Genomic DNA, 25,017 nt, shown 5'->3' on the forward strand with positions numbered 1-25,017 from the left:
TTCAATTTATGTTTTCTATTTAGAGCTTCAACGTGAAATTATTGTTATACCTTAATTAAATCTTTTTTCCATTCTCAGGCCTAGTTAAATATAAATATAAACCTACCAAATGCATAAATGATCAATCTTTTCCTCAAATTAATCTAAAACCTTAAAAATGCCTGTAAGAATTTGAGCCTTTCTTAAGCACTTTGTCAAACTATTGTGGGAAACAAGGCATTTCCTGGAGCTGAAAGGGAGCTTATCGGTTCAGCTTTGTTCTCATAGATGGGACCATCTTCAGAAGGTCATGTTCAGAGAAGTGATCTTTTTGTTCATTCCAAAGCATCTCTATAGAGAAGAGTACTCCTTATTTCCCTTACTTTTTGACTAGGTATTTGATTTTTTCCATCTGTCCTTCAGAAATCTGAGGCAAAGGATTGAACAGTGACAAATACTGCAGGCTTTTTTTTTTTTTTTTTTTCTTCCCCATAAATAAAGTTATTCCTCTTACATAGGATCTATTTGTACAATTTATCTATTTGTGTCTTGGATTTCATGCATGCATGGTTCCTGTGACTTCGCAGAGAGCACTGCATGTGTGTCACAGCGGAATACAGCTTTTTGTTCCATGGGTCACACAATTTCTACAGAATGAGAGCTCTGAATGCCCACAGTTCCAACTGAAATGTCTGTTTTTTGAATTGCTCCCAAATGCATGCTTTTAATCTGGCATTATTTGGTCAAATCCTCTAAGTAAATGATGTTCCTTTTTATGCACAATATTCCACTTTCAGCATAAAACTGTAGGTAAGAGGAGACATGTGTCAGACAAAAGTTCATCCATCCCATTTGTCTCTGCTAGTGAGCAAAAGCAGATATCCAGGCAATGGTACATCCCTAGAAGTGCAGGAAGTTTTCTGCCCCACAGTGTTCTTTTGGTGACCAGCTAGGAATCTCTTTAGCTTTGCCTTCAGAAAATTCAGTCTCAGATGAATATCTCAATCTGTAAACCCATCCACATATTCTTTTTGCCTATGGAAAGTTTTATCATCGACATCATTCTGTTGCCAGGAATTTTACAGCTTAGTTTTATCCATATGAAGAATCATTTTCCTTGTTTTGAACATCATGCTTGTTGTTTTATCTCCATGCCTCCTAGCACTTTGAGAAAAGAGTCAACAACAGATCTTTGTTCATCCTGTCCATGATATATAATAGGTCTTTATGTTATCCACCTAAGTCATCTCCTTTGCAAACTGAAGAGTCCTACTCTACATAACCAGTCCTCACAGGGATGACATTTTCCACTTAGAATGACCTTGTTTGCCCTTTCTGAAATTCTCCCACAGCCTTTTTGATATCCTGAATACTTTCTTCCGGACACAGATTAGCCATGGATTTATACAGTGGCATGTTTTGTCAGCTTGCTGAAGTAGTCGAGGTTAAACTAAATTCCAGTTCACTGTGTTGTTGGTGGTGGATCTGTGTTGAAATCAATCAGAATACTGTATCAGTCAGAATTTTGTTCCAGAATACAGTTGAATACAGTATCATTGTATATAAAGTCTACACTGCTATGTATCTCTACTCGCTATACACCTGCTTTAACTTCAGAAGAATTCTGGCCCAGCTAGGTGTACCTGCAAATTTATCCAAATACAGAAATGAAATCAAAGACGATGAAATTTCGATAACAACTTTTTACCTTTGAAATTACCAAGCCCACAAGTTTCATAGGAATCATATAACTGAAAGATACTAGAATAATCAATGCTGGAATGGACCTCAGTTCGTCTCCAGTCCAATTTACTGCTCAAAGCAGGGTCAGTTATGAGGTCAGATCAAGTAGTACTGTGTTGTATCCCTTCCTATACTGAAAATGCACAAAAACAGAGTGCGCACCAGACTGTCTTCTTCATTGCTTGAGACTCATGGGTTTTCCTTGTAGTCAGAATCTTTCTTTTCTCATTTTATGCCATTGGCTCTCTTGCTCTCATCATGCACTATTATGCAGAATCCAGCTCCGTCTTTTCAAAGACGTCCTCTAGGTACAGGGGAACTAGTGTTAAGTCCTCCCAAAATTTATTTTTTCCCTGATGATCCAGTTCCAAGGCTGGCCAGATTCAGCTCCCTCAGCCTCTTTGGACCAAGAGCCCTGATCACCACAGTGGCTTCTGCTGAACTTGTTCTAGTTTCAGAATGTCTTTTCTACATTGGGAAACCAAAAATGGACAAGATATCTAGATGTTGTTCAACACATGCAGAGTAAAGCAAAGGGGGACAAACCCTTCCCTCTAGCCCCTGGCTGTGCCCTGCTGTCATGCTCTGCTGCCAGGATTCACACCTGGCTCCTGCCTTGTTTGCTGTTACCCATTATCCATAGTACTGCCCACATAGCATCTTCTGACCACCAAGATCCTATCACTAGATTATATGTCTCTTATATCCTTCCATGTTTCAGAAGTGGGCATTAGCGGCTGCCTGCATTTCACAAAGTTCCTGTCTTCCAGTTCTTCCAATCTACCCAATTTCCTTTGGATGGCAGCCCTGCTCTCATCATGTTGACTTTCTCTCTCTTACTATCCTCCAACTACAAATATGTTCAGTTGCTTCTTTCAGGCCAATGATAAAGATGTTAAATAAGGCAGGTCCCGAGACAAACCTCTGCAGTACCCAACCTGTTATGGGCCTCCAGGCAAAGTATAACCCATCCAATCATTTTTTACCCATCTTGTTTTCCGTTGATCAAAACAAGAACACTACTGAAGAGTGATAGCACTCTTGTTAAAGTCAAGTAAATCCTGTTATTTTATCTTAGAAGACATTCGATTAGTTTGTCATTATTTATTCTTCATAAAGCCATGCTGACTGTTCCCTTTTACCTTCTCCTCCATGTGCCCAGCCTGTAGTTTCCTTAACTGCTCTTCTGGCCTTTTATGAAGACAGATGTGATATTTACCTTTTTCTAGTCACTGGGAACATCTGTCTGGCCTTCATGACCTTTCAGAGATAAAAGAGGGCAACCAGTTCCCTTTGCACCCTTTAGTGGAGGTCACTTCAGACATCTCCACAGTTTACCTTGTCATGAAGTGCCACAGTGACACCAAGGGATAGCCAGAACTGACATTCCCTTCAACACTTCCTGTACAGAAAGTCTCCCAGGTGTCTCCCCAGGCTTGTTTTATAGCCTTCCTCTTTCAAGTCTAATCAAGTCTGAGTTGGAACCTCCATTAAAATGACTCTTCAGTCTGAAGACTGAATACAGGGAAAATACAATTTCCCTGTATTTTAATACACTAGCTAATGTTTGTATGGACCTGTGTATTTGGTACTACAGAAAAGTTTCAAACATCATGGTTTGGGTTTTCAGTTGGGGTTATATTTGTTTGTTTTTTAATAACAATGATTTCTGTAAAACATTTTGAGAATAATTTACTGTCCTCACAGCCCTGTGATCACTGACAGCAGATCACTGTCTTTGTGTTTTGTATCCAAGGACCACACCTACAGTCTTCTCACTTTTTCCAGTTCTCTCCCTGGTGACACTGAAAACAGACAGCATCCTCAGAGCTCAGTACTCAAGCCACAGATATTCGCCTACAACCCCATGCTAGATTACTGCTTTCCTCTCTGTAAATAAGGAAAGAAAGCAATGAATGCTTCTGAGCTGCACAGATTAAAGACTCAAATCAAGTAATTATATTGTGAAATAGCTATATCTTTTATAGGTAGCATAGAGAAATGAGACAGGCGATGGGTGGTTGCAGGAAAAGTAAAATACTGTACAAGAAGAGTGATAATGAGAAAGGAATTCTGCCATCCTACTCCTTACAGCATCAGCTCATAGCAATTATGGGACATCTTCAATAGATTTTCATCAGGAAGGAATGTGACTAGCTATTATAAACACAGTAGCCATAGCAATGTCAGAATGTTTCAGTTATTCAAGAAAGAATGAAAGAACGAAAGAAGGAAGAATATAAGAACAAAAGAAAGAAAGAAGGAAAGAAGGAAAGAATGAATGAGAAGACTGTGGTTCTAAATCTGTCCTAGGTTATACATCTAAAAGCCCTGACATTATGTAAATAAGAAAAGAATTTAATCCAATTAGTGTATTTTCTTTTTCTTTCAAATGCTCTCAGTGCCTACAATGGTGCTAGCACTCTCCAAGTTGGTCATTTTCTGTCAGCTAATGATGAGCCAGGCAAAGTACTTTCAGCTACTTCTCAGGCACTCAACAGGTCATTAAATGCCAGAAAATGCCTGTTCTGTCCATCATTAATACTGAAATGGCAGTTTCTGGTAATAATAGATGAATATCCTTCCAGAATAAGACTGGCCTTTTTACTGCTAATGTACTAGATTGTACTAAACTTTTACCTAATCTCATGCAATAAGTTTTAGTCACAGAATAAATCATGTCACAGAATGATTTACAACAGTGTAGACATCTGAAAATCACCTGATCCAATCCCATAATCAAAATGGTGAGAGCTTAAAAAGGCCTTTTCTCAAGTCAAGTCCTTTTACTGACATATTCAGAGGGACTTAGATAAGCTGGATCGCTGGGCTGGGGTGAATGGAATGAGGTTCAACAAGGCCAAGTTGCGATACCCAGGCCTTTATGTAGAACTGCCACCCACACAGTCAGTTCCCAGCCTGGACTGCTTACACAGGATTGTTCCATCCCTCTGCTTTGCACTATTTATTTTACTTCATGAATTTTGTTAGTTGAGATCCATTTTCTCCAACACCATCTCTTCTCCCTATTTGGAGATCCATCCTATTTGGATTTGCCATCTGCAAATTTGCCAAGGCTGCATTTTGTATCATCATCACAGACACTGGTGAAGATTTTAAGCGCTGTCACATGCAACAGGGAAGATATTACATTTTTCATGACCAATTTTCTCCTCTCCCAACTGCCACAGGTGGCCTGTCCCAAAAGAAAGAAAAAAGACAAAGATGTAGTAGCAAAACTACAGGAACTTCTTGTTTTGCATATGTGCATCACAGTGTAGACTGTGGTATGGTTATATGTATATGTGAGGAAGCTTAACTTATCTAGTTCAGCCAAACGAGGATGACGTCAAGTCAGCTCTAAATAGGGGGAATGTATCTTCTGATAATCTGATTTCTTCTTTCTTTAGTTTTATGCAATGTTCATGACAGTGGAATGTGCTTGTTTTGGAACCTTTGGGTGAAACTGTAAAGCTAATAATAATAATAATAATAGAAGATGAGCGGCTCAGCCTAAAAGCAAATTATCCTTACAAGGTGGCTAAATTTCTAAGTACAAACCACATGTTACCTGGTGAAGCAAATGTACTGCTTATTGAGAAATGTCACTGATAGGAAATAAAAGCATGTCGTCTCACACTTTTTTCATTATATCAGATTTGGAAGAAAATTTCTAGACACTTTTGTTAGTTGAAAAGAGCCTTGTGACACAGAACACATTCACAATGATATGTGTTGGTTAACAGTAAGCAAAAAGAGGCTTTTTTAAATAAAGAAAAGTCAAATAAATATGTTTTTGATATTAGGGTCATGATGAACTCAGCGCATCCAATCTTCTCCTCTGAGACTAAATAACACACCCTATGTGTCAGAAAGTATAGATGATGCTTTCCCAGAAAGAACAAACCACCCCATTCCTGCATTGCTGACAACAGCTCTAGAGATTCTCTGCAAGCCCTTTGAGCACTGTCAGCATCTTATTCCATTCTGCTTTGCTGGAGTGGATTATTTGATGATGCTTGTTATGTAGTCCTGCTGATTTAGTGTACACTTTGACCATTAATGTCAATGCTGATAATCTGCATCAGATTCTTTTCTGATGAAGGAATTCACACCCACTGATTTAATTTGAGAGATGTGCATAGGATAGGGATAAGTAAAGCTTAAACTGCCACTCAGTTTCATATCACACTTAAGAAATTCTTCACAGACTAAGTCCAAGCACAAAGAACCTATTCCACTCTTCTCTCCCTTCTCCAAGAAGGTATTTAGGGGAAACCCCGAGACTACAAAAGAAAAAAAAAATAAAAATAAAAAATGCTGCCTTTACAAACCCTGCTGTAGGATAGTTTAGGAAAGATAATTAGAATGATAGGAAGCATGAGAATCCTCTGACAGCTTTTAGAGGCTACAGTAATTTACACAAATAACAAAGTTGCCCAAAATATGGCCAGGACCTTTTCTATTCTGCATATCTCTAATGAGTTCTGGTGACTTTAACTTGGAAATTTTGCATTTATGGGGAAACTGCAATGCAGTGTTCTATAACAAACAAAAACAGAACAAATTCTTGTGTCTTTAAAAAAAAGTTATAAGGAGAAGTCTGAAGCTAAGTATTAAAAATCAGCTGTTTTTATAAAAAGCTGTTTTTATAAAAGTATAAAAGTAAAAATTTAGAAGAACAGCCAGCAAATAGTTCTGGGTATTTATTCAATGTTGGGGTCTCTGAAGCCTTTCTCTAAGTGTTCACAAAGTAGTTCTTCAGGGAAGCTATCAGTATGCGCTTCAATGAATTCCTCAGTGTGAGTGATCATTTTCTGACCCTTAATGAAGAGCAAAGTTCAAAATAAAATGTGAATAGTGCCAAGAATGAGGCATATTTGAGCATCATGCTATTGTTTAGACCTGATGCTAGAATCAGATACACTGTGACTGCTAAGACTAGTGCAAATGGGAGAATTAATCTTGCCCTTTGTCCTAGGCTTTGAAGGGAATGGTGGAGGAACATCTGCTTGAGCAGCCACAATAATTTGAAGAGTCTTTCCTATGAGGAAACAGGATGTGGTAAAACCAACAGTGTCCCAGATTTGCAGCTTTAATTCTGTTCATCATCAGTGAAATCTCCTTCATTTCCTTTATGAAATGAGACTGTAAATCCTGAATGTGTCTTTCCATGGCTCAAAGAAGCTCTGAATCTTCAGCTGAGCTATTTTCTTCTTGAAATACTAATACAACTTGTAACCATTCATCCTGGTTCTGCGCCAGCTTACTTGGCAAATGCATGAATTTAGGCGGTTCCTTTCATCCAATTTGATGCTTTGCCAAGGTTGGTTATTTTTATTATTAACCTTCTGTCATGATTGCTGTACAAAAGTCCAGAAATCTCCTGAGTCTCTGGCAGGGCACTGAAGGAGTCTCTTTGGCAAAGGAATAATAAGGACTCAAAACCAATGGAATTCTAATAATCGTGAAGAATAATAAAATACTAAGTGATTAGATTGCTTTAAAAACATTTTGAAGATCCCCTGCATCCAGCAGTGAGAATTTAACGCTTGCTGACATAGAATACATTTTGTTATTGTCACAGTGTTTCTGTGTGCATCCAGAGATGAATTTGGTGCTCCAGTTCCCATACCTACAAGACAGACATATCCTTGCTAAAACAATTAGAGTCATATTGCACCTTTTTTCTTTGATGTTTCAGTAGACATCAACAGATGACTGAGAATAGTTATGCTCCTACTTAGATAAGAAAGGTCCGGGTGCTCTAAATGAAAAATTTTCTGGACTTTACAAAAAACTTAGATTCTTGGTTTAAAATATTTGTTCTCTGTTTTCACAAGAGGAAAGTCGATACTATTCCCTACTTCAGTTCCAAATGTTTCTTTGGAACTTTTCTATCTCCCCTACTGAAAAAGACATTAATAGCTCCAAAAGCTGTGATTTGTTTGCGATCTTTTGTGACAAAGTTTTATGAAGATACATATTAAGAACTTCCTAAGCAAGCAGTGCTCTGCACAGGTGCCAGCAACATGTTTGGAATCTCATTTATAGCCTCAAATGTTCTTCATGTTGGCATACAAAAAAAAAAAATCAGATGGCCAGGATCAGAATTACTTATCTCACACCCTACGTTTTGCAGCCAGGCAGTTCTACCTGGCCTCTGAAACTCTGAAGTGAACAGAAATACCTACTCGAGAAGACTGGGCTGCAGACAGTGTTCCTGAGGCACTGTGGTGTTATCTGATCAGAATTTTCCTTTTTAATTTTCAGGATTTATGCCCTATTGAAAAAATCAGTAGAGGATAATCTTAAAGATGAAGAACTAATATTGCCTGAAGGAATTCAAACCCCATACCTTTCTAATTCATAGCAATTCTTTGAGGTGTTATGTATAAGAGGAACATTTTAGTCAAATGAGACCAAGTTTAGTATCTTATTAATTTCAAAATTCTCTCTCCTGTTAAATTTGCATCAAGCAAAATGCTTGCTCTACTGGATTAGGTCTTTTCTATCTTATGTTACTTTTAAACAGGAATAATACAATTTATGGGTAACAGCTTATTAATAACAATATTAACTAAAAGAGGCTCTCAAAGTTGACAAATTGAAAGAGTTACGGGCTCCCACTGCTCTCAGCCCTTGGTGGGATTTCCTTAATATTTCTCTACTAAAAAAAAAAAAAAAAAAAAAAGAACACACCACAAAACATTCTTCATGGGGGAGAGCTACCTCTCACACATATTTCTCACTCCTATAATCACTGTAAGATTCAGTCAATCCTTGTCACACCACTTGGAGAAGGTATTAAATGACACGACAGCAGATTACAGCCATTAATAAAATCCACTGCACCAGCAGCCTTCCAATGAGAATGTGCCCTGTGGTGATGGGAGAACTGTCAGTAGCAACTAAAAAGGAACAGCAAATCTGCAAAAGGAAACAAATAATCATCTAACCTATGTAGCCTGCAGAAATGGCCTAACTAAAATGATTTAACTAAATAATGCAGTGTTTAACTTTTGTTGGTGAGAAAAGGAAAGCAGAAAGGCAGCCATGCTAAGGATTTAATTTTAGAGTGCTTGCTCAAGGGAACATGACTGTTTGTTATTGCTTTTTTTTTTCTTTATTCTTAGTATTACCAGTGGGATTAGTAAATTGCCTGTTAACACTTTTACCAAATTGCATATCAAAACGTTTCATTTGGAAAAGGAAAAAAAGGAGAAGGTAGCAAATAAAGATGGGACAGGAATATAGAAATCCCTATTTTTCTATTTGTTTATTAAGAGCTTGGTCCTTTCATGCCATGTACACAGCCAGAACAGATATTCCACTTTCTGTTAGACAAATGGAAATGGAAAGATGGAACCGATGTGACAACATTAGTTTCTGTCAGGGAGCATTTAATGTACATCACGCTAGAAAAAGTTTTAAGGAGAGATCTGAAAGAAATGAGGAGATTGAAAAGGAATCACAAAGGTTTATTGGCCATGCAGTTCTTATTGCATTAGCACTGGAAAGCCTGGCCTGCTTGAGCAACCCAAATAAAATCAATGGAACCATTTGTATGAATTAAGATTGCATTATGTGGCGCAGATACTGCACACAACTGTATGTTCTTCACTGAGTTATTTAGGTTATCTCCTGCTTTGGTATAAAGTCACACAAATTTTGCCTAATGTCTGAGGAATGAGGGAGACTTGTTTGAGATAATCTTAGTGGCCATGATGTTCAGTGGAGCTGGGGCAAAATGTTGCTTTATATCCTGGTTTTCAGCCATGAAAGTCAACAGCGTTTTGCCACCAAACATTTCCAGGTATTAAATCAATCTGAAGGATGGTTGTAGGATGAGGAAGGGTAGGGGAGGACTATGCAGGCCTCTTTCTCATGGTGTCTGTCTGTGCATGCTTATTTTGGCCTTATCGTACCTAAGTCAGGAGCAGTGAAAGATAAAACAATGATACTCCACCAAACCTTCTGTCTTCACTGACCTCCAGTGACACACACAGCTCCCCTGTGCAGCAGGTGCGACCTTCTGCAGCCACCCAAAAGAAGAAAGTGATGAAGCAAGGCAACGAGTCTGCTTTGAAGCTGTAAATGTCACTCTTTAGTGTGTATAAAAAATCCCTTTATTTACCTTATTTTTTGGCAAGCAAAAGGGAGAGAGATATAACAGTAGAAACACTGCAGATAAGCCTGAGAATCACATGTTCTGTTTATCTAAATCACTGTCATTCCAATTGCCTTCATCAGAGACATCGTGACTTACACAGGTGGAGGATCTTGCTCTGCATTTCCAGGAATTAAAAAAGAATGGGCAACTCGAAACTTCATTCTGTAGTTCTCATGTTCTAGCTCTATTCTATTTTCTTAGGGGGAGGAGTATGGTTTTATATACAGTCTGTATCTTGATATATGGTTATCATTAATCGTCTTTTGGTACATAATGAATCTCTTATTAATAGATGAACTTCCCAGCTGTAAATGTCAGGATAAATTGATTGGCCAGCTGGTACTTTGGAGATACAGTATTTCTCTAAAGTATGCAAAGCTTGAAGTGGGGGAGGGGGAAAGGAAAATCATTTTGTTTTAACCGGGACACAGCGTAGTGCACTGATAACGGAACAAATCAGATTAATTAATCAAAGTTATGCAAAAAAAAAAAAAAAAAAAAAAAGGCATTTTCCTTTCATTGTGCGTTCTGACTTGCAAAACATTTCCTCCTTCCCTCAGCATACACACAGTGGATGTACCTTTGGTTTACTTTCCCATATTTTATAAAAAATGCATTAGCTGTAGCAGTAACAGGCAGGCTGCCATCTGCTGGCTGCTGCTCTGCGGAATAATCCAATTAGCTGAGGCAATTGCATTAACCTGAGAGAAGTGTGCTGTATGCTGACACTGATTCAGACATTTCAGAGGTTACTATAGCAAATCAAAGCACTTTTGGAAAAATAGAACAATAAATCAAAATGATCAAAATCCAATCTGGATACAGTCTTTAGGATATACCTTTATTCACACTGCAATTCATTGTCAGACTGACGGTCGTCTCTGCAACACTGATCAAAGAACTTGGGTTTGCTTGCTGGAAAACAGGACTGAACCTGACACCCTGTGCCCCTAGCAGGAGTCCTTCTCAAAATTGCTTCTTCTTTAGAAGCTCGAAGGGAAGTGATGGGGGAAGGAGAGAGGCTGGATTTCTGACATTCTTTCTTTATGAATCAGTAGATAGTGCTTCTGGAGATGGGAATGTTTCCTCTTGGACTGACTCCATCTCCTTATTTGGTCCGCAAATCCTTGAGGTTAATGGCTGGGGCTGGAGAAGTTGGAGCACAAGGCAGTGCTTTGAATATGAAAAGAGGAATTTGCACAATATGGGTGCATTAGTCATTTGCAGTTCACTAATTATCTGTTTTATGTTAATGCTAATGCTCCGCGTAAGTAAAGTAAATTAACACTATAACATAAGAGAACCAATTAATGGAATATATAACATTTGTAGCTATAATAAAACTGATTTCATTCCACGCACATAGAAAGTGCCTATTTAGGTCTCTGAAATAAATGAGGAGCTTGCTGAGACCTTGCTGCTCTAAGTAACACCAAGGACAGATTCACATGACATAATATTGTTGCCATAGTAACAGGGATGTGCACCAGCGGAATCATGCCCATATATCATTAATTTAGTGCTCTGCTAAACACAAAATAATGCCTCTCCTAATTATATTTTGCCTTTAATTCTTAAGAATGCAATGTCACTATTACCTGGAGTCAACAGGATGAAATCTGAAGTGCAATGGCTATCTGACCCCATATCTATCAGAATACAGAGCTTGTTGTACATTGTCTTGAACTTAAAAAAAAAAAAAAAATAGAAGGGGGGGTAGGGGGAGGAAGGAATGCATAGCCATAACTCTTCCATATCCACCAGTCTCCCCTAATTGTCCTAAATATGCCACTGAGGGAGCTAATTGGATGTGTGCCATTTGGCAGCACCATCTTTACAGTCTTCCTGAGGCTCTGTGATATCAGCCACTTCCCAAAGCTTGGAGGCTCAGCTTGATTTAGAACTGCATCTGGTGCTTTTGGGAAACACACTCGATATCAGCAATCACACTGCACACACATAACTTCCCGAATATTGCATCCATACCCAGAATACTCATATCAGCATCCAAAAAAAAAAAAAAAAAAAAAAAAAGCGATGAGTAAATTTACTGATGAGAAAACACACTGATGCCGATTAATCCATGGGATGATTTCAAGTATTAGTAATGTCATTAAGTCACCTTAGAAGAAGTCACCCTGAGTGCCCAGAAGAACTCTGAATGTCCCATCTCTTAGAGGTGCTCAAAGCCAGGCTGGATGGGGCCCTGGGTAGCCTGTTCTGCTTGGTAGCCATTCTGTGATCCTATGGTTCTAAAGTAAAGACAGGCTATTTTTATGACATGGTGTTTCATTTGGGTGATGCATAGTTCCAGAGGATCTGCTAGATCCAGGAGGCTGCTCCCAACCCTGGCTTGTGTCACTCTCTCATTCACTCAGTCACTTCAGTGCACCCAGTGGAAGCCCACCATGTGGTCTTGCTGAAGGCAAAAGCACAGATCATTTTTATTAATACTTCACTGTGAAAATGTGTTGTTTTATTTTCTTATACCTTGATACTGAAACACATTACACTGTCTCTTTATAAGCAGGTTTGCATGATCTGCTTGCTTATTTTAAAACTTGGCTTCTGATTTGCAGAAGAAGGTTAGCAGAATCAGGCAGAATAATGGGCTAAATTCATAGTTTCTTTGGGTGGAAGGGAAATCACCAAGAACCTGCAGCTCCCTAGTGTGCTTTCCTAACCCTCCAGTCTTTCCAATCCATTTTGCAGGACAGATGGTGAGTGAAACTCTCCCTGTTGCCATCTTGTGATATTCCCCATACATGGATGTATATACATTTTGTTTGATTTTCTGCTTCTTGCACCTGGAATAGTGGATTTAGGAGACTTCACCCTCCCTACAATCCCCTCCTCCCCCCCCCCCCGTTTATATATCACTTTGTCTTTTTTTAAAAAAAGTGGTGACATCCAGTTTTATTATAGTCTTCCTTCCTAAAATAAATTCAGTTCCCAGCCTGAGTTCACTACATGGATCTCCTGAGATGAGGACATAATTACCAGTGCATTTGTTCTATCAAGTCAAATTCTATTTTTAGCCCATTTTAAACTCATAGGGGATTCTTTTTCTTTCATTCTTTTTTCTTGTTTCTTTCTTTTTTTTTTTTTTTTTTTTCCCCCTAAAAAGACAACGTATTTTGTATTCCGTTTTCCTAGTTATTGTTCTGGGGGCATTTTTCTCCAGCTGATGCTGATGGCCCTAACAAGGCTGTTTCCCACGCCCGCCCATTCCGAGTCCCACACTGACACCCAGCGGAGCCGCCCCGGTCCCGCAGCCCCACATGAGCCGTACTGAGCAAACGCTTCGTCCCCTGCTGCTGTGGCTGCAAAAATCGCAGACATGCTGAAGAAAACCAGAAGGCAAAAGCTGGGACTGACGCTGTTATTCTCTCTAGGCAACCAAAAGAATCAGTTCTGTAGCTCTGTCTGATTAGAAATATGTTCTCTTAGACAAGGACCTGTGTCAGTCACAGCACTATAAATAAGAGCTATATGCATGAATGGGTAGGAAACTGTCTCTAGACCTCTAAATGAAAATCCTCTGCTGGCAAATGTTATATAAATTTAATGTAGCATGCTCTTACGTTGGATGATTCTTTCCACTGTATATAGGTTAGACACAGCATGTGACAGAGCAAAGTGGCATGTTCTGCTTTCATCCTTTTCTAAATTTGATTACTCTAGCTTTTACATTATTGAGGCAGAGCATGCACCTGATTTATAATTTGATATTAAAAGGGAAATTACTCTTACCCTTGGTCTTAAGTAGCACTTACTTTTAGCCTCTGCTTCTTCCAGACAGAAGCCTTCTGACAGATCTGGGATTTCAGGATGGATTTGCCTAAAATAACCCCTGATTTAATAAATCTGCAGCAGGAATAATCAGCAGCAAGAATAGGACGCGTTGTGTACTTTGGTACAGACCTCCCAATAACTGTCTAGCTCCACTGCTGTCAATGGAGATATTTGCTTCTTTTGTCTAAGCATTTGGTTGTATGTTTCTTGAGGGGTAGGAAGAAGGAGTAGGTGCAGATTTATTTTTCTTGCCTATACAGGGACTGTACCTGAATCTTCCCAGCTCTCTGTGAAGGACAGACTTGCTATCACTGATTCCCAGAAAGAACATAAGGTTTGCTAAGTTCTGTATTAGCAATGTTCCCTAAACATCCCCAAGTCCCCTTATAATGCTGAGCCAGGCCATAAGACTATTTGTACTCAGCCTCTCATAAAACATCTTCTGGGACTACTTTTGCCTTCTTTAAAGTCTTTTTCTACTTTAAGGAAGGCACAGGTAAGCATGGTTACAGCACATCATCTATCGTCCATCAGTCTGTGCTGGACGTGTCCTGAACAGCAGAGCCCTGGAATCTGCTGGGTGCAATTCCTGTGCAGCAAGAAAGGAACTCAGCCACTGAGGAATATACTACAAACAGAACAAAGCAGAATTTTATACTCAGTTTTTCATAATTTAGAAGTTCTTTATGGAGAGGCAATTAATAATGCTGTTTATTGTGATTGTTTAGGCAAATGTGACAGCAATAAGCACTTAGTGACAGATCAGCCACAATGTGGAGAAGCTGAACATATTGTTTTCCTGGAAGTGAGAGGTTAGGCAAGATCAAAGGAGACAAAGGGACAACTGCCATAAATCTGCAAATCTTCAAATTGTGCCACAAATTGTGCAGAAGTTTTGCCTTGGTGTGTGCCACATTCTTCTCGCTATTTCTGCACCCAGCCAAGACCCTATAGAGCAATGGTGAATTTTATCCTGGAGTACAATGTAATTTCTGGACCTTACGTACACCAGAACACTCAGTTCAAAAGACATGAAGATGAACAGTGGCTTTCATTTTCTCTTTGTAATACCACGATAATCCCAGGGTTGTATAGATTAATGCACAGACTATGTGTCCCTGAGCATTTTGCTGCTGGTCAGAAACTGAGTTATCCTTTACCATTGCAGATGTGGAAGGACATTATCATCCACTTGTGAATGCTGCTGTCAAAAGAAAGAGAAGTTCAGCTTTTCAAATTACATGCCTTCTACAAATGACTGCCTCAACTGTAATTAGGAACATGCCTTTAAATATAAATAAAACGTGCTGTTAATAAAACAAACAAACAAAAAACAAAACCAACAGAATTTCACTCTGACATTTGGCAGGGCACTTTGTGAGAGCCTGATTAGGTTTCTTTGTACTTAAACTAAAAAACGAATCAGATTCATGCCATTAAATAGTGACTCACTGAAACAAACTGGCCACTGGGACCTGAAGGTTTCCTGTTGTAGCCAGATGTACAGTAGCTTCATATGCTGTATCACTCCATATGAAAATTATCTGCCTCTTTTCGTAACATAATGTAGATTACTTTATTTTACTAAATAACTTCTATACAGAACACCTGTTAACTGCCACTAAAAGTGAGCATCACAGACAAATAGGTTTCTTTCTTCCGTTGTGAAACATGGGGGATGCTGCATGAATGCCTCTTAATGGCTGCTGTTCACAAATACTCTTTTTAAGCCTGTTCCAGCATCCTGTAAAGTCATTGGAAGTCATTCCCTAGATTTCCGTGGGAGCTGGATGACATCCTTAATTCAAAAATTACAAAAGCAGCTGTAATTTGAGACAAGCCCTCAGATTGAGATTTACAAAAGCCTGGGATAACATAAAACTAAAGTATCTGAGGAAGTGTAGCATGGGATTTTTATGAGATTTTATTGTATAGTATCTCCCCTAGGAACTTACAGCAAATTACTGAAATATGACATACGGTTTTAACAGCATTTCATATTCTGAACATTTCTAGATCTCAAATAAAATAATGTGACATTAAACAGACATGATGTCTTTTACTGGATGGTCTTACAGTGCTTAAGAAACAATAATTAAGCTTGCAAGGCATTTAAGTGCTGCTACAGATGGTCAGCAAGGCACAAAAACATTTCCAAGGTCATTCAATAAATCAGTGACAGCAATAAAGCCAAACCCCAGGAGCCCCTCTTGCCCCACTGCTCAAAACACTGCAACCAAACGTGGAACCAGCTTGTGTCTCTCCTCCATGATCTCACTATTCCATGCATGTTTTTTTTTTTTTCCCTTTCCTGAATTTTTGTTTTTTTGTGAGTGTTGGATATTTGGTTATACATAGCAGGTAGGCTAATCTGCTGATGTAAATTGGCTGGGTTTGATTGACTTCTGTGCACTGCATCATGTGCAAGAGCAACATTTGCATTTAGCTTTGATATAGAATGTTGTGAAATATGACAGCTTGATGCAGCTGGCTGCAGTCATCCTGGGGCCCTGCAGGTCTAATTTAAAAGACACTGTCACTGACTTCATTGGAGCTATGACAGTTGAAACTAGTTGAGGATCTGACCCAGAAATCTCATAAAACCTTTGAAAATAGAGAAGGAGGTAGGAGTTCATGGAACAGGGATGACTGATGTAGCACAAATCCTATTTGGACACTTTCTACATTCATCAGGCTGTTTAACTGTTGAAGGATTTGGTATACAAATATACAGGATTGTTGCTTTTATTGAGATAAATGCACAGACAAACATAAACTGAGATTCAGGGACTTCAAAGAAGCCAGGAGCAAATAACTATTTGGTACTACATGTTTCTTTTGCACTCTGAGACCATTCTTCCAGTGCCCGGTTATGAGAACATTCTCATCATCTATAATAAATGCTTCATTTAAAACAGTAGACAATATTTAGAAGAGAGGGAAAAAGGCTGAGAGTTGCTGCTGATCTTTCCTGTAGCCACAGAACAACGTGACAGTAGTGGAGCAGGGTTTTGACTTTAGCTTTCCTCTGATCTCCATCCGACATTTGCCCTTCTAGAGCTCAGGCTCCCCATTTAGGAGGCACGTATTTCGTGACATTCTATCAAAACAAGTCATCATTACTCAGGGAGAGATAATGGGACTGGAATTTACAAATACCAGAACCTTTGCCATGTTTGATCATCAGCATAAGACTGTCTGCCTCCTACATCCACATCAGAGCTTTTCCACTAAGTATAATTGCACAGCCTAGTAAGTCACCATTTCCCAGGTCAGCTATCTGAGACGCTGACTAAACCCTCATTCACCTTCTATTTACAAAGAAGAAATGGAATATCTTTCTGAATCTATTATAATTGTTACTCAGACATCTATTCTTGCCTTTAAATTCAAACCAAAAATATTTAAAAATTGCTTTTAAAAAGAGGAAGACTACAGAAAGATTATGGCCTTTCACATGTGTTTAAAAGCTATAAAAATACTTTCTCTGACTTATGATCAATATACAGTATTTGGCCATATTCAAAAGGGTGAGAGAAGTTGCCTGGACAGTAACCAAAATGTTATCTCATTTTCTCACTATTTTAAAATATTAATTAGGGTGAACCTAAGCTTGTGAAATTGACTAATTCTTTTGGCACTTTAATCACAATTTATAACTTGGGCATTGCATGCTAATGAGGAAGAAATAGTATCACTGTTCTAAAGTACCTGGGTACAACTATAGTAACTTGGAACTGACTCATCTCAATGAAGACTTATAAGACAAACTGGAAAAAAATTCAGAAGGCATGTGATAATGATGTAAAAATTTTTTTTCTTCTTGAAGAATTATATTCTGTTGAAGTCCTCGCTATGTACTTAACACCTCATTCAGAGAAAACAGAGTGAGTTCTTCTACTCCGAAGCCCCTTGACCTTGTTATGCTGGGAAACTTTCATATTTGAAAAACCAAAAACGTCTTTGATCTAATTTGCTGCTGAGTACGTCAGGACTGCTAGTACTGCTAATGTAGACAGCTGTAAGGCAGAAGACTCCAGTTAAATCTGGGAGTATATGTAGGGTTAACCATAAGGAGGCTGTTCACTGGAACAGGGATATCCTTATGCTTATTACCATTTTACTTGAAATATATTGCCACATTTGTAGACATGATATGTGTTCCAGGAAAACACATGTTTTCTGAAATGGAATGCCCCTTTTAATTCTCTCTTTTCAGTTAGATTGTTGATTCTAGATGATGTGGGAAAGGAATTCTAGTAGTGATTTTAGCTAGCACCCAGCATCCATGTAAACATTTATCCTCCTACAAAAGCTGACACTATTTTTTTTATAAACATTTCCATGTCTTTTATTTTCTTTGGTTATTCAGACTCATTTGATTTTCCCATTTCCTCTGACACTGCAGTTGCTGTTTTTGTAGTCAGCAGTTTCATTTGATGGCAATGGCTCTCAGTCTTTGGGGTATCATTCTTGGATTTAGATTTCACATGTATAATCTGAACTGAGCTTATTTTATCATCTCTGCAACAGAACTTCACTCAGTCTTAAAGGGCACAATCTGCTAAAACATCAGAGCTGCATTAACAAATTCAATCTGAAGACTTGATCTCTACGCATGTTGGTAAAAAAGTAGAGTTAATTTACTTGAATAATAGAGGGTTAAATCTAAATAACTCTCTGGTTAAATCTTAAGAATTGAACAGAGAGGCTCAGCAAGGATTCTGTATATGTATATGAATATATTAGTGTGGTATCAGTGAAAGGTTCAAAGATATTTTGCTTATTGTGAGAAATAAGTCCTGTAGAATTACCATTCCTTTTAAATCAAGCAGTTTTTCCTATGTACCCAGGCTGAACTCTTGAGTTGTGTCTATTCAGTAGGCATAAATGGTTTTTCAAAATAAAGAACAGCTGAAAAAAATCATGAACATACAGAACTGTAGGAAGTTCTTAAATAATAATTGGTCTAGGCATAAAGTCAGATCTACACTTGTTTGCTTGAAGGTTAGTCAAACAAGGAAGTAATAAATGATGGCTAGTCCACAACTATAATGTGAATCATGACCAACTGTGTGTTTGAAGAACTTCATTAAGCACAACAGTATACTGGGGATTTTTCACTATGTCATGATAAATGTGATGCTTATTTGCCTTCCCTCCTGTCTTTGATCTATATTGACTTCAATCCACTGGAAGTAAATTTGCGTTTGGCATATGGATAATAACGAATGGTCATCAAACCTTAATTATCACCTGAATCTTAATCATCATCTGTTTATAGTAAACTCTTCTGGACAAAGCAGTGTCTAAAGTCTAGAATGTGCCAGTATTTCAAGTTCAAAGGCTTGATTTAGATTTTAAAGTGTATCTGCTGCTAAGTAAAGGGGAAGGGAAGGAAAGGGAAGGGAAACTGGTAGATCAGTACTTAGTAAAAGGGAAAGAGGAAGAGACCATGATGTAGAGAAGAGGAATTTAGAAGAAATTCATGAGATCCTGGAGGTATCTTCCTGTTGTTCAAAAGCTTAAAATAAAATTGTGGGCAATAAGGCAAGAAAATGTTTAGAAGTATTTTATCGTGTCAGGCAAAAGTTAAGAATGTCTGGTTTGGAAGTGGTATAACTTGCTTGAACCTAGTGAAAAAAGAATAGAAAAATAACAATTCCCAAATATGTGTATCATAAAGGCCAATTAGGATCAGACTCAAATTCAGAAGTTAGGCTCTATGTCCTCTACTTGTCAATATCCATGCTGTTTATGTCCAAGATAGATGCTAATATTTAATCAGATGAATCCAATCCAAGGTGTTGAATGCATGTGAGCCAAATTTTTGTGGCCTAAACACAGCATCCAGTGAAAAGCCCAGAAGCAAGAGGAACCCTGCCAGGTCTGGAACAGTATGGACTTTCCATATGAAATGTTTCAGTGTTGATAAAAAATGAAAATAATTCATCTGTTAATAAAAATGAATAGGAAGTGGCCTATCACTCTGTGCTACATTGCAAATCCAAACCTACATTTCCTCCCAACAGTAAATGCTTATGATGTTATAAATTTAGCAGATATCTTCCTTGATTTTTATTTTTATTTTTTTAATGCAGGTAGCCTAGATGTTTTTGATCTGGTCATATTCTGGAAAACGTGTGACTCATGATCTATGCATTTAATAATACTTTCATGAAGTATTCAGTTAGGCTCAGTATTTTTATCTTCCTTCTTCAAAGGGGCTTAAGAAAATTTTTCCTTCTGATGGCCCACAAGTCTCCATGACCTCAGCTGCACCACAGGAACCATGATTATAAGTCAGGTTATATCAGTTATAATTACCTCCCTGGGACAGGAACAAATGAAGGCTCAGCTCTTTCTGGTTTGCTACCCACACAGAAACTTGGTGAGGAGTAATGAGCAGTAGGTGTGGGGGCAAGGACTCTTCTCCAACTCAGTACCTGCTTGTATTCTGAATCCATAAGTTCTATTAAATGATCATTTAACCATTCTGTACTCCCAGAAACACATATGCACACTTTTAATGTTAGTGCGTTAAGGACTGACATAAGAATATCAGTCTCATCCACAGCCCTTTCCCTGTGGATGTCCCTTTTTCCTTTGCAAAAAAAAAGCTTTAATATTTATTTGCTCTGTTCAACAATGTATTTCTTTTTATCTATTTTGAATTTACCACTTTCTAATTTCATAGCAGTCCCCATATCCTTCTGTTATGAGACAGATGTTCCTGATCTACCTCTTCTATACTGTTTATTATTTTGCATATTTTTATCACATTATCTTATTCACTTTTTTTTCTCTCAGTGCTTTCAATTTCTCTTATATGAGTTTTTCCACTGCTGTATTCATTGTATACATGAAGATAAATGAAATAATTTTAAAATAGTTAAATCAGATAGAATGGCTGAAGCTTACAGAAAAAAAGAAAAAAAAAAAAAAAAAAGGAAAAAATGACTCTTTAGTGAGACCAGGGACAGGGAATATTAGTGACAAATTTTTGAAAGGCCCAATTAAAGAGAAGGAATAGATTAAAAATGAATATTATTTTCTTCAATGAATGTATGTGTGAATATGTATGCATATATGTGAATATGTATAATGAATATACACATGTGAGTTTATATATATATATGCATATATATACATATATTTACACACAAAACCACTTACTGGTATCTAAGTATATAAATATATATAAGAACATACATACACATATACAACACATTTGACTTACCAGGGAAATTATGAGTCCTGAGTCAATGAAACAGTTAAGTCAGAATTGTGGTTACAAAGATTTGCCAGTTCATGCTACACTTCAGAGTGTTCCAGAAACTGAAATTGATTTACCACATTATTTAAGTAGAATGGACATTAATATGATGGAATTCTATTTAAAATAAAATGTTCCTGGTATTATAGACCAAGCAACATCATGGTGCCTATAAGTCTGTTCTGTTACCAAGAAAAAGAAGGATGGATCTTACACCAGCTGCTGAACCCAGCCTTGCAAATATGCAGAAATAACTAAATTCACTCAAATGCATTTATATTGGCCACATTAGTTTTCTCATCTTTAATCTAGATCCCTGCTTCAATTGATTTATTACATTCATTTCCTTCTTAAATCACAGCCTGAGACACCTTTTTGAGCTGAAATAGATAAATATTCTAGTTTCCTACAAATAATGCTATATATTTATCTATTTTCCTACTCTGGAGTTGTTCTTTTACATTATAAATGACAGTGAGTGCACTGTGTGCGAACAGTAAAACTGTAATTCAGTCCAGAATCCCAGCATCTGTATAAACCATGGATTATAACATGGTTTACAGTGATAGCACAGTCCTTGGCAGCATTAACATCTTAAATCACCAGTAGTTTCCGCTCTGAAAAACAAAACAAAACAAAAAACAAAAAACAAAAACAAAAACAAACAAACAAAAAAAAACAAATGAAAAAACCCAAACAGATTAGAAAAGCATAGAAAGCATTTACTGAAACTTTTTTTGAACATGCCCAGTTTATTTTACATTTCAGATAGATAGAAGCAAAACTAGGAGTGAGCAATATTATTTCACAGGAATTTATCTCATCTTCTATTACCACTCAGCCGTACACTTGGTGGCAGAGCATCTATCACATTGCACCTAGCTCTTATTTGCTGAAGCAGAATTGAGCTGGGAAGGGCAGTGAGTGCCCAGCCTGGCACCAGCCGTGATGCCTTCATACAGCCCAGGGAGAGCACAGGAGGAACAAAGCTCCTGTAAAGAAGACAAGGGAAGAGCATGTTTTCATTCATTCACCATCTTGTCTAAACCAAAGGACAGGTCAATGGCTTCTGCTCACTTCTGAGTCTTTTGGGCATTGGCCCCTTGACCTGGGCATGAATATTCTGAGAGCTTGCCAAAGTCAGGGCATCATTTCTGAGAGAAGGAAATGTCTTTTAGCTCCTGCTCTGTTCACCTGCACTAGGATCAACCATTTGGTTAGCTGATAGTATCTATCTGTTCAAGTTGTAATTCAGTACAACAGCTTTGACTGGGTAAAGACACACAATTTTTCATGCCCAGTAACATTGGAGACAGGGCTTAAAGCTACTAACAAATAATGTAGTATATTTGTACCTTTCTGTATTGTAATGGCATCTCCTTGACATACACAGCTCATTTTTTGAAGTCTGATATTGTGGGCACTGAGCTCCTGTCCATGATTATAAAAGATCTAAAAGGAATAAAATGTTAATACTATATGAATTCTGAAGACTTTCAATTGAGACCTGAAGATTTTCCTTTCCACTGCAGAAGGCAAAGGAAAAAATTGGAAATTTTTAGGAGTGAAGGAGATGCACAAAAGTAACTCTTCATGTAAACATCTTATGATAGTTTTTTTCATTTTGTTTTAAAAAATATAACCATGTTTGAAAGTTGGGATTTCTTTAATACTGAAAATACTCTAAAAGTGATTCCTTTATAAGTTCCAATATTAATTAAAAAAAAAAAAAAAAGTTGAAAAAATTCAAGTTGAGCTCTGAAGATGATAAGGCTGTTTACTCCCACACAGATCACAAATTACCTAGATCCAGTGCAATGTTTCAAATACGCCTTTGTTCCACACATCAACCTTGATGGGTATGGATTTTAGAAGCTACACATCAGGCCTATATTTGTATTTACTTTCTTCACTATTCTCATAGGGCCAAATACTTCTGCTTGTTCAAGGAAAGCATGTGTCTGGTGGCATGCAAGGAAATAGCGTATGCACATTCTGCATAGTTCTCACAAAGTCAATATACTTCCATAGGGGATAAGTTGAACACTTGTTTGTACATTTGGGGATGGTACATACAAGATATGTTCAGCTCTACAAGAGGAAACAGCCTCAACAACACAGCAGAAAGCACATATTTGCATATAGGACATAAGGAAGAAAGATTAAGTATTAAAAAAAAAGCATTATGTTGATGTAGCCAATACAGATCAATTTTTCCCATAGAAAAACTACAGCAAAATTACCTCATAGAAAGGAGTTAATTCCAGTTTGACTCATACACTTTCATCCACAAATGCTCTGCAGAACAGCTATCTGAAGGTCTGCTGTAACTCAGGGTCTGATGCAAAGCCCTTTAAGCCAGCACCTCTTTTACCCTGCAGATGACAAAAGGCTGCTCCCAAAGCAGTGCCTCATATTTTATGATGTTGGCTCACTATGACAGAGGCGGATGTTGATGGTATGGGAGGAGATTGAACTTTCCCACCAATATACCATTACATTTTGTTGCCATGTGACAGAAGGCAGCAGAGGGGCAGTCTGACAGAATGGTATCTGACATGGAGGTGCGTGTAAAGCAAAGGTATGGAACTGAACTTCTCCATGTAGAGAAGATTGCACCCATTGACATTCATCAATGCTTGCTGAACATTGATGGAGACCAAACACTGGATGTGAGAAAAGTGATGGATAGTGTGCTTCAGCAATGGTGACAGTAAGTCACCTCTGACGGTGTAGATTTTAAAGAGCATGGCATGCTGGGCATGCTGGCATTTGCTCATTGTCGGTGAAAATGCATGGTTAATGGTGATGACTATATTGAAAAATAGTATTTTGTGACTGAGAATGTTCTCTATCCAATAGTGTTATTGTCCTATTTCTGCCTATTGCAGTTTCCACGGAAATAAATAAGAGGCACTGCTTTTGGAGAGACCTATGTAAAATGACCTACTCCTCCTGACGCTTTTTCATACTTTTTAGTTTGCTCCACTGGTACTAACTGACCAAGACAAGTAGCCAAATATTTATCACACATAACTCTACCCAGCCTCAATGCCCTGTTCAGTGATATGTAAGAATAAAGAAAACACTATAGCCTAAGAAGTTATTTGAATTCAGGTTTCTAATAACTGTTATCTAAAACATTTGGTAGTTGTTACTAAAAAACCCAACAAGATGTCACTCTTGACAATGAAGAAGGAAAGCCTGAGGTTCTCTGCAAAGATCTGTTTGAAACAGACAACAAACACTGAAACCACACATTTAAGAGTGCAACAAAGACTGACTTAGCAGCTAAAAAAAAAAATTCTGAATTCAAGAAATGATATCATTCTGAGCATTGGTGTCAGCTATTAAAATTCCTCAGAGGGATATTTTTAATACTAAATTTTATTGCATTTAGTAAGTGGCCAGGCTGGCTACGCAGGAGACCTAAAGCACAAGACAGGCACAAGTTGTATCAGAACTGGCTGCCTCTTCAGCCCTGCAGTCCCGACCAGGGCAGACAGATGACCATCAGAGACATTGCCTTCATGCCTCTTCTGTTCCTGCTCTGTCTGTCTGCTGACATTGCCAGAGGGTCGTTTTCAGATAGAGACAAGAGTGCATCACTAATGCATAAACATGTCAAAACTAGACTGTTTAAAACTCTGTTTTATTACACTGGAGCTTGCAGCAGTGATCTGGAATGAGTGATGAGTCTGGGTTTCAGGTTTGAGGATGGCCAAGTTTTCATTAATTTACATCATTTTTGGCCTTGACCATTCACTGGTATGTTTTTTAAGATTTCACGCTGGCACAGTTCTGATTGGTTCCCATCCAACCACCCATCTCAAAATAGATTTACCTCATGCTTTTCAAGAGAGGCTTTAATAGTATTGTCTAGTAGTGAGAAAGAAAAGCTCAAAGCATCCAATTTAGTTTTTAGAACGCCAGGCCGCTGATGTATTAAAAACCACCACAGTAAGTCCATGGAACAAAAAGGGAGGAAAATAAAGTGATAAAAATAAGAAATGAAAGAGGAGATTGTTCCATAATTAATAGAGCACAGAGC

At 37.9% G+C, this 25,017-nt stretch overlaps 1 long non-coding RNA gene across 1 annotated transcript; it reads right to left on the reverse strand.

Annotated features, from left to right (window-relative positions):
* Nucleotides 1-21,717: 21,717 nt before the first annotated feature.
* On the reverse strand, nt 21,718-23,336 carry LOC149917570 (uncharacterized). The gene is made up of 3 exons (XR_016467544.1): nt 23,210-23,336; nt 22,322-22,418; nt 21,718-21,958 (listed from the first exon to the last, which is right to left on the reverse strand). It is a non-coding gene; the product is annotated as an uncharacterized LOC149917570 (long non-coding RNA).
* Between the last annotated feature and the right edge of the window lie 1,681 nt (nt 23,337-25,017).

Source organism: Phasianus colchicus, chromosome 6 (assembly GCF_987193195.1).
Source record: "Phasianus colchicus chromosome 6, bPhaCol1.hap1.1, whole genome shotgun sequence".
NCBI classification, from domain to species: domain Eukaryota; kingdom Metazoa; phylum Chordata; class Aves; order Galliformes; family Phasianidae; genus Phasianus; species Phasianus colchicus.